Here is a 17,156-nt window from a genome sequence, read left to right as displayed (position 1 = left end):
TTCCCACACGTGAATAACTGATAACATTTTCTTGAAGAGGACTCAAATCAGATATCATGTTCACATTTTATCCTCATGACTATCACAAGACAAGAGCTATGATTGAGTGCTTAGATACTGAGAACAAAGACGTTTTTTATTGTTTGACGTTAATCTCTTTCGTTTCCACCCTCTTTGTGTCACAAGGTTTATGTTCATCCTGCTGTTGAAGTCTTAAGACATTGTTAATAAATAAATGAATAAAACACAATGTTATCTGGATGCCTCCATGACCTAAGTACACCTGGCAAGGGAAATGCGTTGTGGGTTGTGGGAAATTGGAAAACAGGGGGCCCAGAGAAAGTGAAGCAATGAGGGTCACCATCAAGGTCAAAGCAGAGGTGACCCCCACACCAGTGCTTCCATGACAACAACAACTACGGCAATTTTTCAGAGGTACGCATTCCAGAGAACATAATCTATTTTCATATTTCATTTTCCTCATGACCGCACAGGTGACCTCTGATATGTAAGGAGAAGAAAAAGCAATAATGTTTACAGGGGCAGCGTATCATTCATCATTAATGAGCTCTTCCTTGTTTCTCCTCATTTGTAAGCTCTCTCTGGATGCTCTCTGTCATTGTGCTTATCATGTTTCTTGTGCTCTATCACTGTCCCAGCCCTCCTGTAGGGAATAAACCAGGAACACGTTTGCCGGGATGCTTCAAAGCACAGCCCCGGCTGGGATGCCAATTAAGCCATGTTTCAGTTGTGGGTGTAGGGTAAGAGTGGGTGGGGAGCGGTGGTAGGAGAGATCACGTGGAGCACTGAGGGCTCTCTATCAGGTGACATTTGCCACTCAACCAGGAGGAAACAAATGACTCCAGGTATACAATAGATGGAGTAAGGACAGCAGAAACCTCGCAAAAGAATAATAGTGTCTCAAATAGTGCCCTGCTCAGCGGCGGCAGCTGGCTGCCAAACGTGTTTTGAGTTAAGTCCCAGACATAATATGGCGTGATAAAAACACGTATAAAGCATCTCGCAGGAGCTGATTGGGAAGGAATGAAGGTAACCTGATTCCCCTTTCGACGGGAATGTCTGGAAGACCTTAATGCGCTACAAGATGAGGAATTTGGTGAGGAATAAAAGCTGTTTAAAGAATTGACACCTCATGGAAACCGTAGCTGCGTTTTTATGTCTGTCGAGAGTCAGCACCAGGCCAGGCCTGATTGTAAAACTGAAGCAGGGTTATATTCATTAATATTGTTTGAGAACCACATGGTAATACTGTTTGGCTCAATGACACCCCTGTGTGCACGTGAGGCTGGGTCTTGAACTGTAGTTTTAGGGGATGTGAAGGTCAGTCACTTTATTTTAAAAGAGCTCATATTTTAAGAATATGGTGACTTTGTGGCTTTGCATGTCTTTGTTCAGAGTTACACGGCGAAGGGTTTGTGAAATTGATGCATGCTTGGAACACGAATCTCCGGGTTGTTCCGTGAGGTTTATGTCAATATTAAATCAATTTGATGCAATGCACTCTGCCAGTTGGCCGTCATGCCGAAACAACGCAAATCTGACTGAACGTGCCATGTAGTTGCCTTAAATGAAATATACAAGTACAATGCATATCCAAAAACAATCCTGATAAGAACAGAGCCAGAGCTAGAGCTAGACACATAAATCTCCTTAACCAAAGCTAAATTCTTTCTCTTGCAGAAAGCAAATATTTTTGTAGTCCAAGATTATACAAAGTCATTGGACATTCAAGATCTTTGCTGCCTAACAACCTTTACATCCAAACTGAGCTGACCTACTGGGATGATGCATAAGGGAGAAATGCAGACAGGCATTCTTTGAAAAAACAAAACCTTTCAGCAAGCATTGCACTTGGTGTCTGTCCTTAGTGCCTCTGAACAGTCCAAGGTAGAGTACAAATGGAAACTTTGACCAGAAAAGGAATGCTGACGGCACTGAGACTCAAAGGCAGACACCAGACAGACGTGCCGGCATAAATAGCAGCAGAAAAACCTATTCATCTGAGGATTCATACAGCCCGTCTCACATAGTCTTTCTCAAGAATAAACCACATGCCGTGTGCTCTGCAGGGCTACCATTGATTACTTTTTGGTCACAATACACACACACACACACACACAACGACAAACACTCACTCACAATTACATATGTATACAGAATACAGATACACAAATTCCAACAAATTCAAAAGGGATATTTTCCCCTCACCACAAAAGATAAGGTAATTTGTGGTGAAATATAAGAGTACAAATACATTCCCAGATAATGCACAAGGAGTTGCTGTTCAAGAAAGGCTGGAAAAATGACAGCAAAAAGCCGACTGAACATCATGTCAAAGCTTCCCACTGGGCTTGATGAGGACTGAAGTGACATCTTCACACTTAATTTATATCAAGGTGCTGTAAACACATCAAGATTCTGGAAATGAGAATCAGGGGAAAATGCCATTATCCTACTGCAAATTGAGAAGGGGACCACAGGCCTCGTGATATTACTGTCATTCATCACCAGTGTTTTCATGATGCTTGATGAGATTGTTGATCTATTGATCTAACATGCTGGGTTCAACCAATTCACATTTTCTTAATGCTGGATTGTCGGGGCAAGGGTAATTATGCAATACATAAAACATACTGTATGCTTAGAAAAATCTCCCATCAAAGCCACGGTGTCAGTAATGTCTGTGGCCAAGACAGAAACCTAATGTAATTGCACAGTTTTTTTGTCTATTGCGATTCAGTCTGACAAAGATGAAAAGGAGAATTCGGTTTACCCTGGGCGCTGGGATTTGTACATGCTTGTGAGGACGTGGGAAATATATGTTTGTTTGTATTGGCTGTTCCACCCTCGGGGCACACAAGCTGACCTAGGTGATATGTCACCAGCAAGAGAGATTGACAGACAGGCGCTGTACTCCTGTGACTTATTGACAGACTGTCCCACAAATATATGCATGGCTGTGTCCTCTCAGGAGAGGGTCACATACATGCACACTAATGAAAGCCAATCTCCACCGACTCCTCCTGTAGGGTTATGCACTCAAAGAAAGCAAACAAAGGTATTAATCTATTAAAAATAAGCACCAGCTTGCTCTGGTTTTCTATGTTATGGACCGTACCATGGGTAATGTTACTGAAGTGTAGCATAGAATGGCAGCCTCGAAAGCTAGGTCCTTCTGTGGTGAGGAGTTGAATGGCAGCCTCAAAAGCTAGGTCCTTCTGAGGTGAGGAGTTGTGGGAATTGCTTAGATTAGATTAGATTAGAAGATGGTGCCCTGTTTGGTCCAGCTTTGGGCAGACCTCTGGTTTAACAAAACCAGTTCGACTTGACTGCACAAATATTGTGCTTCTCTGGTTTTTGAATGCACCTGCCAAACAAAATATTGATCTAGTGCTTTGAAGATAGTTTTGACAGTTTGTATACTGTTTAAAGTAACCCCATTTCCACCATCAAAGAGTGCTGGCTGTTTATTCCTGTGTGTTTTTCAGCTAATTTTGGGCTTTCATGAGTGAGTCAGACATGGCCTTTTGAACTGTACAAACTGACCCAGACAGCTGGCAAAGATCTTGTGCTTCGTCTCATTTGCTTGGGGCACTAATGAGTCCGATGGCTTTCTTTCAAACCAGAGCACGAGCCCCAGACACGAGCCCTGTTAATGTGCACCAGCACTGTGGCTACTGTCTCGAGCGCTCCTTTGGAACAGAAAGAGGACACACGCTACATGCTACATGCTACATGTTACATATTCAATCTTCTAGCAGGTTTGCCGTGGCCCAAAGGCTGTGTTTGTTTATCTGTGAAATCCTTGTTGTACAACACCACTCGTCACACTTGTTATACTCTGGCCAAAACAGCTAAAGCACGATGAGGCACTGATAAAGCTGATCATTTTCATGTGATTCCACTTTCAGTCAAGACAAAAAAGGTTGGAAAAGGACACACTTTTTTTTCTCTCCCCTATTTCAGTTTTTTTTTTCCTTCTCTTGAAGTGGTGCCAGTGGTCACATGGTTCCATGGAGATGTGTCCAGACGTCTGACTGCCGTGTCGCCCGTGGGCCAAATGCCGACTGAGGGGATTAAGGGCCGATAACCGAGTGGGTGGTGCTGGGGTCAGCGCGGCTCTGCGTTACCGTGCCACCACAAGCGTAAGCTAAAGCCCCGATGAATAATGGATGCCTCGCTTTTCAATTTTCATCCACGTCGATACCTGACCCGCTGTTGACCCCGGGAACAGCAGCACTCCACATTAACGTAAACAAAAGGAGATGGAGGTGAGGTGGGAGGCTCGAGCCACTGTGAGGCAGCTCCCTCATCCTGCTGCTATCACAATATTTCTGCTTGTGGATGGACAAGAAGTGAATGCTAACATTCTCTCTGGGATCGTTTCCTGGGTATTAGTGCATTGTCGTGTTATTGTCTGTTAACTGCTTATAGAAATTTGGATCAAACAGCAGGATCTGGATTCAAATAATGCATAAACATTTTAATTTTTTGTTTTGGATTCTGACACTGTTTCGTTCTACATTCCCAACTGGCCAAGTTGAGAAAACTCCTGGAACAAAAACAAAGTGTGCTGTCTCGGCTGTCTATCATTTTTCAATGTTGCATTGGCAGCCCCAGTTGTCTGCAAGCATGAGAAAATGGATTATAAAACGAAATGATACAAAAATACAACTAGCTAACATGTCCATTCTCTTGTCACCAGGCATGTCTATACAGATGTGCATGATGCCTGGGCCTGAGACAAAATTATTGAAACCACCCCAATTAAAGAGGACCTATTATGTGTTTCCCTTTATTTTAGTGTGTTTTTTGCTTTTTGTGGTCTGCAACGTTACAAAGCTCAAAGTACATGCCAGAGAGAGTAACTTTCTCCCACAGAAGACAGCTTTTCTCTGCCTGAAAACCTGTTCAAGACACCTTGTTTTTTGTTATAAGATGATGCAGTCTCGTAATACAATCCTTATTGCCCGCCTAGGTGACCAATCGGAGGACACTGGACTCATCGGGAGGGGTGACTTAAAGATACAGCAGCTCTAACAGAGCATGTAAATCTATTCAGGTAGACCCCCAAAATAAAATGATGAACATTGAGCATCATAGATCCTCTTTAAAGTAAAAAATATGCTTGACAGCAGACTTGGATTATTCAACATCAATGCTTTATTGTCAATTTGACTTTCATTAAAAAAAAAATGAAAATAGAAATACAAAATCACATTAGTAGCCTAGCCAATTAACTCATAAGATGATAATCAGTTCCAAACGTTAAGTTAACAAATGTCCAATGATGATGTTGACCATCGCTTTGAAATTCTAAAGTGAGTGTGCGTCAATAACAGAGGTGTAAACGAATTACATTTACTCACGTTACTGTAATTGAGTAGTTTTTTTGTGTACTTTGCAATTTTTTCAGTAGTTTTTGAAATCGGTCATTTTACTTTTACTTAAGTAGATTTTGACTGAAGTATTGTACTTCACTACATTGGAAATCACATCGTTACTGAGTAAAAATAAACAAACACTGCAATAACTTTTCGAGTTATCACATTCATTTAAAGCTGTTCATCAGTAGAGTGCCTCCAGCAAAAATGTTGCAATATGCCGAAAGTAAATGTATTTGTATGGCACAGAAAACCGATTGACGCTGGATAAAGTGACGAAACGTTAATACAACGGCAAGGAGTGACAGGAGTATCAATGAATAACACATTACTTTCTGACGGGCTAAGGTAGTTGTCAACTTGCTATTGTTAGCTTCAGTTTTATGGCTCCATAAACAGCGAAAATAGCTTATTGCTTTGTGAGGCGTCTCGAATTTTCTTCCAAAATCCTGGTAACATTTGCAGTTTTTTCGTGAATGAACAAATATCTTGAACTGACATATTCTTCAAGGTGTATACAAATTGTGCGTGACGTGATGCTATATATTATGCTAAAGGCCTACCCAATGAGTTGCGCAAACACTATTAGGCCAGGCAAATTAACCCTTTTTGGAGCCAATAATAGAATTAATTGTAAAAGAATTTTTTTCAGCATAGATCATTTCTATGAGGTGTCCAGAACAACATACTAAAAGTCCTAAGAAATCCTAGTTGAGGAAATATGTTTAATTCTCATCAATCTGAGATGTGTGCTAATAATGCATGGCAAAAATACACCTCAAAAATGTAATTTTTTTCCTTTACTCCTATCAAAATGAAACTTTACACAATGAAAGTACCCATGAAAAGTAACATTTTTTGTATTACAAGTTTCTTTGAAAATGAATTTTAATATGCAAATGAGCTATACACTAATCGAATATGCCCAAAATACAGCCAAATAGGCTTATTTTTTTCCTTTACTCCTACCACAATAAAACTTTACATAGTAAAAGTATACATGAAAAGTAACTTTTTTTGTATTACAAGTTTCTTTTTAAATGAATTTAAATATGCACATGAGCATCACACTTATTGAAAATGTCCTAATTGCAGAAACACCATACCCCTGGCAGGTACTACCAAGCCAGGCAGTTTTCAGGTTAGAGGCCAGTCTAAAAGCAGCATTGCCATCTCCCATTGGCAGTAGGATGATTGGATGAAGATTGGGCCGATGTATTTGTCATACATATGAAGGTGTTTCTGCCTATGGACATATTCAATAAGTGTGGAGCTCATGTGCATATTCAAATTAATTTCAAAAGAAACTTGTAATACAAAAAAAGTTACTTTTCATGTATACTTTTACTATGTAAAGTTTTATTGTGGTAGGAGTAAAGGAAAAAAATAAGCCTATTTGGATGTATTTTGGGCATATTCGATTAGTGTATTGCTCATTTGCATATACAAATTAATTTCAAAAGAAACTTGTAATACAAATTGTTTTACTTTTCATGGGTACTTTCATTGTGTAAAGTTTCATTTTGATAGGAGTAAAGGAAAAAAATTACATTTTTGAGGTGTATTTTTGCCATGCATTATTAGCACACATCTCAGATTGATGAGAATTAAACATATTTCCTCAACTAGGATTTCTTAGGACTTTTAGTATGTTGTTCTGGACACCTCATAGAAATGATCTATGCTGAAAAAAATTCTTTTACAATTAGTCTGTCGTAAAACGCTATTTTGCCTGGGCTATATGGAGATACTAAAACAGCGCCTTGACAAGCAGTGGAGCACTGCGTGGACACTGATGCGTTGCATCGTAATGTGCATCTGGCCCTTAAATGTAACGTTACAACCTACAAAACGGCCTAAATGTCAGATATTTAACTTAGCTAATTGAGATGCTGGTCGTTTATTGGTATATTCAATAGTAGTTTTGCACAATTCCAAACTGAAAGCTTGCTAGATAGTCTTTGCCTGTTCCAACTTGTTAAAAAGGTTAGCAAGCTACAGTACGTTAGCATATTATGCTATATTACACATTTGCTTTTTAGGAGACCTGTTATTAACAACGACTACAGGTACTCTAACAACATTACACACATACGTTTTTATTGCTGCCGTCATGTCTCATTATTACATAGGAAGAGCACAGTCTGCTATCAAATAATTCCTCAGTTCTGTCTTTAAAACAAGTGCCCTCACACTTACATTGTGGTTGATTTTAGTTTTATTTGAGTGATTTTGGAAGTCAAAACACTAGCGACCTTGATTTGCACTATAACTGTTGTGTTGGTGAAGGCAAAAAAATAGTCCATAGAATTCACAATTATGACACTTTTTATGTATTTGAAAATGTTTTATGGGATGGTCTGAACTAAATTGGCACATTATACCTCCCGAAAGGTCCTAAATGTTGTGTTGAATGAATCCTTGACATGTTTAATGTCATTATTGCACTTACATTTGTAAAGATTTTCCTTTAATTAAAAATAACTAGTTTTTGGATTGGATTTATGACCCCTTGTCCTTTTTTGCACTGTATTGGAGCGACCCCCATCAAGTTGTTGGAAGTAACTAAGTAACTTTTACTTTGAGTACATTTTAAATTAACTATTTTTTACTTTTACTTGAGTAGATTTTTAGATGGGTAACTTTACTTGTACTTAACTCTGGGGACCATATCCCTGTGGAGGGATATTTCAATTTTTGTTCTTGTTGTCAATATGCCTTTAAAGCTTTGTGAGTTTTTGTCCTAGAGTCATAAAAAGAACACCCCCAGAAACCTTTAATCTTCTTCATATATGCCACCTGTGCATTCATGTTTTTAGTTAGAGGAAATATACAAAAACAAAAAGGCATGTCAGGCTACCTAAAAAAGTCTAACAGGCCTTTGTCCATGTAATCAAAGTAAAGGTGCTTTTACTTGAGTACAATATTTCAGTACTTTACACCACATGTGAGCTAAGCAGTGGCGGTTCTAGACCATTTGTATAAGGGGGCTAGTGGGAGGGGCAAGTGTTTAACCAGAGGGGCAGATACAAATTATAAGATTTTTGTAACCAATAGTAGCTAGGTAGTCATATATAATAATATATAGTAATAATAAAATAATAATAACAATAATATTATAATAGTATTGTTTTCTGTTTATAGTTTCTTTAAATTTAGACTTTTTAAATGTAGTATTTTCTAATTCTAGTGGTTGGTTAGCTGGCGAACAGTCATGGCAACGAACATATCGTCATACAAAATTGCCCCACCAGAAATTTCAGGCTAAAATCGCCACTACTATTCATACTAAAATCTAAGCATGTGCTTTTTTATGTCATGTCTGCTTTAGGATTTGTTTTCGGCGTTGATACAATCGTGAATAATTACTGTGTCTTATCAAACCTAAACTCTCCTGAGCAAGCTAGCGAGCTGTAGCTGATAGCACATCTAAAGGAGACAGAAGTTGTAGCTACGAGTTGTAGCTAAAGCCTTTAGTAAATGGCAAAACACCTCGCTAGCTATTAGCACTCTAGCTTGCTCAGTAGAGTTTAGCTTTAATAAGACACTGTCATTATTCACAATTGTATTAACGTGCTGCATTTCACTTAACAGGTCAGTCATTCCCTAAATCTTTTGGAGTAGAACAAATTTGTATATCTGGGTTTCTTTGGCGACAGTTGTCGCATCCAAAAGCACAACACATCCCAGGCATTTGAACTTTCTGTGGGTTGTGACCGACGCACAGCTAGACTACTGTGTCCGTGTTGGACACAAATATGGCGGCACATGGTATCCATGAATAGTAGTTGCTGAGCTCTCATTCACCGACGAGCACCACACCTGGCAGACTACAGTAATTGGGTGCACCGCTTTAATTTACCCGTGTAGAGCGTTGCGTCGCATTAGTTCCGCTTTTGGCGCTCTGTTGTAAAATCATAATAAATTCATAATTATTTTATTTGGTCAGCACGGGGTGGCCACAGGGGTGGCCAGGGACATGTCTACGAGGGCACGGGCCACCCCAGGCCTCCGTGTAGAACCACCACTGGAGCTAAGCGAGCGAGCGAGCGTATGTAAAAAGTGAATTCACGCCCTTATGTTGCCATCCGCCACACCTTTTTGGTGGCGAAATCATGTTTCAGGTCTAGAGTCTGCAAAGTCATGTTTCAGGTCTAGAGTCTGTGCCAGAAGTCATGTTTCAGGTCTAGAGTCTGCAAAGTCATGTTTCAGGTCTAGAGTCTGTGCCAGAAGTCATGTTTCAGGTCTAGAGTCTGCAAAGTCATGTTTCAGGTCTAGAGTCTGTGCCAGAAGTCATGTTTCAGGTCTAGAGTCTGCAACGTCATGTTTCAGGTCTAGAGTCTGCAAAGTAATGTTTCAGGTCTAGAGTCTGTGCCAGAAGTCATGTTTCAGGTCTAGAGTCTGCAACGTCATGTTTCAGGTCTAGAGTCTGCAAAGTCATGTTTCAGGTCTAGAGTCTGTGCCAGAAGTCATGTTTCAGGTCTAGAGTCTGCGCCAGCTGGCTCTGAAAGCAGCGCCATATCATCACAATCTGTCTTGAACCATGGTAGAGCACAAATAGTTTTTTGTAAGTTTCATCTTACTTTAATTAGCTGGCAGTTTTTTTATCTGGTAGATAGCCACTTAAAGCCTACTGTAGTGGCTAGCCAACCAGCTAACTAACGTTAGCCTGTAGCGTTTTTGCAAATTACTGTACATGATAAGGAGCACATGTTGTATAACGTGGCAAACATCACCACAACAATGTCCCACCTTGCTGTTTTGATGCCTCAACATGTTGGTTTTGTTTTGAGAAATGTAGCCATTCGTAGCCTGTAGCCTGTAGAATGTTATATGAGCATCTTATGAGTGCCAGATTTGTGAGTTGACATTTTGATGGCTCGATTTTGTAAACAAGGGTCTCCTGGACACGGGGCATGTCTATGTGTCTATGGGCCTATCTATGTGTCTATGGGCATGTCTATGTGTTATAAGTCTTATACTTTAAACTCAGGGGGAAGCGCAGTTCTAGATACTGTCCTCGACACTTAAAAAGGACACAGATCAGACCTTCACTAACTCATGCAAGGTGAGGTATTCAGCCTGGGGTCTTTCAAAGCAATCAAGTTTTTTTTTTTTCAAAAGTCCACTCTGGCGTTGACCTTCACTACCACCTGTTCCAGAATTGCTTTTAATTCTTTTTTAATAAAATTAGAATTAACCTTTAACTGTAGAAAATGATTACTGGATTAGAATTCAATACAAGAGAGAATGATGTCTGTTCCCATAAAATCATTCCTGTGCCCCATAAGCTACTTGGACTAGAGGTCGCCCCCCTCTGTATTAAAACGTTTCTGGAGTAGATTTTTATCTCAGTCACTTTCCTGTCAAGTGACAGACACGTCGGAAAACCAGACCCTATGCAAACATTTAGCACAGCACTTTCAGTATGGCTGAATGCACCCTGCATCGCATGTGGTCCCAACATTGAGTCCAGTTTGCGAGGCTCATTGAAAAACATGTGGTTCTCTCTCCTGACCCATGGAATGCAGGCTCTGCATTCTCTCCCTTGTATCCATCTGGCAAGAAGGAGACGGAGAGTGTGGGATATGGAGAGAGAGAAAGAGTGAAAAGGAAAAGAAAAAAGAGAATGAGAGAGAGAATGAGTGGGCGAGAGAGGAGGCGAATAAGAGAAACAGAGGGGGGGTAGAGAGACCCGTTTCAAGGCAGCGTAAGCAGTAAAGTCTGCTGATTAGTGGACTTTAGCCGCTGCCAGACAGTGTGTCAGAGCAGCCCGGCTCCCTATGTCTCTTTTGGCTTAAACCCTTTTAATGTATTTACCTCCCACTCACTCACCCCCCCTACCCCACCCCACCCCACCCGTTCACGCCAGAAGCCCCGCGTTTATTTATCATGGAACTTTTTCAGCTCCCCACATCCAACACGCACTCCGCTCACACCACTGCTGAGCCAATGGCCTCCGCCTGCACTGGCAGGATGCGCATGTGGCGTGGGTAAGGTGGGTAAGGGAGGGTTGGAGTGTGGGCGGATGTAATTGGGTAGTTGGTGGGGTTGGATGTGGAAAAGAAGGGCGTTTTGGGGCTAAACCAACAAGCTTCTCTGAAGACGCAGTGTACCACAGTCCTGTCATTACTGCACAGAAAATCAATAGTGTCACAAACGTCATGACCAAATGGGCCACACCGCCTGAGAGCAGGCAGACCTGTGGCCTGCACGTGCTGACGGAGGTCTGGGGGCTGTTAGAAGGCTCCATCACCTTTAATGAAGCCATCTTTCAGGAACATGCTGCACCCAAGGGTGCACTCACTGACTGGGGAAGGCAGGAGGGGTTGGCTAATGCAGAGCCAAGAATATTCCTGAGCAGATTTTTCATCTCTGACACAACCATGCCGCAGTTTGACAAAATGTTATTACAAGTTTTTTCATGTAATTATTTTTCATTAATTTGCGGTTCCGATCTGCAAGGCACATGGCTGAAAATGGAATTAGGCCTTTGAGTTATTGAAGTCAAAGTGGAGTTTAGGTTTGCTACTTCGGGATTTCTGTCAGTTTGCCAAAAGCCTCCTTTGTGCCTTTGCTATTGACGGACTTACAGCCATTTGACTGAAGAAGTCTGTTGAGCCCAACTGCAACCTTCATTTCAGGCCAGACAGAGTTTACATTTTAATTTTTATTTATATTCTTTTCACACAGAAATATTTTGTCACATGAAAATGATCATTTTTGTTCATAATATTTCTAATGGCTAAGGGATTCTTTAAAAATACGTAGCCCTAATTTCATTGAAACTAAACTACAGGCAACGAGCAAAGCAACAAGCAAAGTCTATCGCTTTGAACTAAAGCTCATCGTGTGGCATGTGGGCATTGCGCTGACCCACCCATGTTTGTGCTTAGGATCTTTCAAATTTAGGGTATTAAATTAGCAAAATGATTTTGCCAAGTTATTAGATTGGCGTAAATTCTTGTGTTGCTTTGCTCGTTGCAAGTTGCCCATCAATGGAATTAGGGCCCACTGTGTATTAACAATAACTGTGATGAGTCACAAATCCAATAAGACTGTTCCAAATAACTAAATATAGAAAACATAATCTTAGCTTAAACTTTATGGGAAAACAGCATAATTTACTTATTACTTTACACTGCATATTTTCATTATTATTACACTTTATTATTATTATTATTATTATTATTATTATCATTATTATTATTATTATTTTTTTATATTATTATTATTACACTTTTCATTGTAACCTCATGAACAGAGTGAAGACAGTACTGGGCAGGTTAAATTCATGCCTGAATTCTTGTTGAAACTTGGTTGTTTAAGTCCCTTTGCAAAGGCTGAGATTTTGTGAGAGCGAATTACGGATAAATGTTGATGAACAATGATTTGAAAAGATTAATACAACAAAGAAATGGTAAACTGACTTCTTTAAATAGCTTTTAGTTTGAGTGAGAATTGGGCCTTTGAATGTCTGGTGAGTGAGTGACCCTTAATTATGTTCCTAGTTGCCAGTGGGTGGTCAGGGCAATGCACATGGGAGTGGTGTCACATTCACCACTGGAGAGGCTGTTTTATCACTACAGTGGGTACACCTGTCACACCCGGCAGTGACAAGTCCGTGGAGGTGACTCATTTCACAATTGTTTCATAGTGACTTCTTAGCCTACATGCAGAGGCACAAAGTACATTACCTTCTCATGTCAGATTATATTTCACAGGAAAGTGCTCATTATGCTTTACAGGAAAATGCACAGGAAAGGAACACATTAGGTAAAAGAACTGTTGGCTTGTGCTTCTAGTGAATGAGATTGCTCTGTATCTAAACTGCCACTGTAGTTCTAGTCAGTTCTGAACTGCCATACTCCTCTCTGTTAGGTCTGTATGAAGAACAACTTAATTTAAAAAACAATACAAATGTTTCACAATAGTGTGATTAGAATTGTGAAGCTTATGGGGCCCGCAAAGCATTTTTTTATTTTGTTATATTCAAGGAAGTTCACGCCGTCTTTTTGTCATCAGTAGCCCCAAATGTACATCAGTAACGCTATTTTTCCCAGCCTTGATAGCCTTGCCTGGGAAAGATTGCCAGCATGTGCATTTAAACCTCACATTTCATCTGGCTCTGAAGTGATAGCACTTGCAGAGTGCAACTGCCTATTACTATCAACAAAATGAGACGTCTTCACCGGGTCTATCAGTGACAGCCATTTGGGACATGCAACCTACTCTCAGGATCTCATTGTGCCCTAAATGAAGGCAACAACTGGATATCAGGGACGATGATGGCAAGTATAATGGCAGCTTTACACTGGGACTCACTCACACGCACACACACACACACACACACACACACACACACACACACACACACACACACACACACACACACACACACACACAGATAGAAACACACGTGTACACTGACACAAAAAAGGCAATAAACATAAAAAAGTTATAAGTTACGGTCAAATCATTAAAAAACAGAAAGAGAGGGAGAGAGACATAATCTGTGGTTATATTTATTTGTTGTTGCACATTTGTTGTTGCACTCTAATGGTTTTCACATTCCTGACGCCAAGCAGGCGTGTGATAGAAAATAGGCCAGATAGAAAATATATCGCAAAGCAAACTGCAATATGGTGTGTGTGTGTGTGTGTGTGCGTGCGTGCGTGCCTGCGTGCGTGCGTGTGTGTTTCTGTGTGTGACAGAGAGAGTAACACAGAACAAGAGACAGAGAGAGGGGCTGAGGTAATTTATGCCCCCTGCAGCTGTGCAAATTTCAGCCTATAGACACATTCCTCAGCCCAATCGAACAGTTGCATTCGTTTCAGCATTGTAATAATGAACCGTCAGTATATCATTTATTTCAGCTGAATTAAATATGCAGCAACTTTACATTTGTTTTGGGTCCATTTATCACTGGTGTCATTGTGTTGCCTGTGGTACCACAACACATAAACCCAACAAAATGCTGGTAATCTAGTGGAAAATGCATATTTATTGTTTGCATTTTTAAAGGCTGTGAATAATGTTTCGTAATGTTGAATTTATAAACCCTGCACATTCAGTTGATGAAATCTGTTTCATAAGCAGGCTTTCATGCTGATTGAACGAATGGAGATGCTTGAATATCTTCTAAAGACATTAGCCTATAGCCACATTTATTTACAAAACATACAACACTCTCAGCTTGACCCTGCCCTCAACCTTGAAGGTAGTCAAAACATCTCCAGAAGACTAAAAAGGTCTCACAATTTTTAACTTAACTTTTAAATTGAACTTTTCAATATTTTAGGAGTTTCTTCTGTATCAAGTTTTAGAAGTCCTGCTTTAAATAGCATTAACATTCGCTTCATATCCAGTCAGACTTCACAGCAGCCTTAGACCTCCTCCCCCCTCTCTCTCTTTCTTTCCCTCATCTCTCTTTCTCATCGAATGATTCAGTCAGCCACACACTATTAATACCCTCGTTAGACACAAACTAACCCTTGTGTTATTACATGCTTGCTCCAGAGAACACTGGCTCCAGTGAAGCAGCCACATGAAAGTGTGATTCACCCGTACCAATGCCTCTGTCCCTGTCTTCCAGAGGAAGAAATGAACACTCAGCACCATTTACGCCTGATTTCAATGGTGACATATTAGCTCATATTATGTCTGTGTTAATACCGTGTTACTCTAGCTCCTACTTGAATCAGCGCCAACAATAGCAAAGGCAGACCGAGGTGTGGAATAGGCGTGAAGGGCTAATTTGATTACGCATGGACGGCAAGGTTTTTTGGACAGCACGGATAAAGAGGTGACAAAACGTGGGCTACAGCTTGTAATAGTCATTGATGGTGTCGGCCTTATCTTCATCTTACTGATAGCCGACATAGACTGACAGCTTCCTGATAAAAAGCAACAGTAGTCCACTACGTGCTCACACGGGTTATTGTGCTCTGTGCGTCTGAATCACCGGTGCTGTTCACTTGTAACAAAGGAAGAAGACTCAACATTGCCTCCCGGTCTCCGACAGGGTTTATTACAATCAACACAAAAGCCTAAATGAATGTTATCAGATCCGTGCCGCTATTATGCAGAGCCCGTGTTCCTCTGCATGAGGTCCTCTTAATGACTGCAGGGGTCATGGCGGTGGAAATGTCTATCGGATGACCACAATAAGCCCGGTTCACTTCTATGCAGCGGCGCCCTTGTCTCTGGGCTGTGCAGTGGGGCGACTGATAATGAGCTCATCTGCAGAGGGCTTTTCCCCCGAGGATTAAGCACCGAGGGAAAAAGGCCTCCTGTGGAAACTCTGATGAACTCACATGTGCCTGGCGTGGACTGCCCCACACTCGCCTGGCCCTAAATCCTACCCCGGTGAACGTCTCAAGGCAGCGTTTCATTATCATCTTATGTGTCCTTGTCTCCTTGTCTCCTTGTCTCCTAGAAATAATAACCTCTCATGTTTGTCACTGAGTTGAGTTGGAGGCACTGGTAGGCCACTGGGGAGACAACATGGACCAGCAGAAAGAGTGGGACCTGATTGATATGGATCTGACACACAGCTTATATCCTTGACCTGTTGCCATCAGAAAAACCCAATGAAGCAGAGTAAGTCGCAATCATAGTATAATTGTAAGAGAGCATTAAAGGGTGGGCAATCCATCATGGCATCTAGTTGCCATGTTGCCTCATCAGCAACCACTAGATGTTAATTGAATTCCTCTGTTTGCTGTAATGAGATATCCATCTGTGGCATCCTGCAGAGGTCTTCTTTTAGGTTTCACTGGCTAATGGGGCTGCTGTTCTTTACAAAAGCCATTTTCACTGGAGCCCAGATTCATCTTTGAGCCAGACGCCAATACTGTTTTGACACCCCCTTAACTGTCAGTGTCAGATCCCAGTTAATTGCCTCGGCGTGTATGAAAACAAAAACATTCAGCTTTATGTGCTGCTCATTATCCTTGGTCTGGTACATACAAAATGATGCAGCAAGCCGCCCGAGAACAGAGATGGAATTTTCTAACGGGAGGTCTTCCTCGTAAAATTACAGATTAAAAACGTCGCTCCTGCTGTGAAACGTCTTGTGCTTTTCTCTTGCGGTCGGAGAGCGAACAAGAGAGAGATAGAGAGAGAGAGAGAGAGAGAGAGAGAGAGCGAAAGAGAGAAAGAAAGAGATTCAGAAAGACAAAACAGTGCAACGTGGGTTTGTTGGTGCGGGAACAGTGTTGGATGACAGCCATGAGTCAAATTTTGTATCGCAGAGTTCAAATGATGCAGCAAACCCTCCCAGCGGCTCTGAGTTGTCATTTCTCAGTGGTGGGCCAGATTATAATTAGTCAGCCATGTTCACTCCCCCTCACCACTGCTTATTAATGGCAGCGCAGTGTTATGCGGTTGCCGACAGCGTTAGTCTGACATGCAGGGCCACAACCGCGTTCAGTTCTGAACCCTTTTGCCTTAGTTGGTGTGAGCCGCTGATAAATTCATAGCTGTGGCTGACCAGATCCCTGTCAGACTTCATTCTGCTTGGTTAAGCCTGAGAGGAATTGTCAAAAAATGTGATCTCAGTCTAACGTGCAAATTAGTAATTGATTATTCTCTTTCCTGGATTGCCTTCTCAAACACTATCATCATCATTTATGTGAACTCTCTCTCTCTCTCTGTGTGTGTGTGTGTGTGTGTGTGTGTGTGTGTGTGTGTGTGTGTGTGTGTGTGTGTGTGTGTGTGTGAGAGTGTGCTATCTGTCCGTGTGTGTGC

Source organism: Clupea harengus, chromosome 12 (assembly GCF_900700415.2).
Source record: "Clupea harengus chromosome 12, Ch_v2.0.2, whole genome shotgun sequence".
NCBI classification, from domain to species: domain Eukaryota; kingdom Metazoa; phylum Chordata; class Actinopteri; order Clupeiformes; family Clupeidae; genus Clupea; species Clupea harengus.
Note: the sequence above shows the minus strand (reverse complement) of the source record.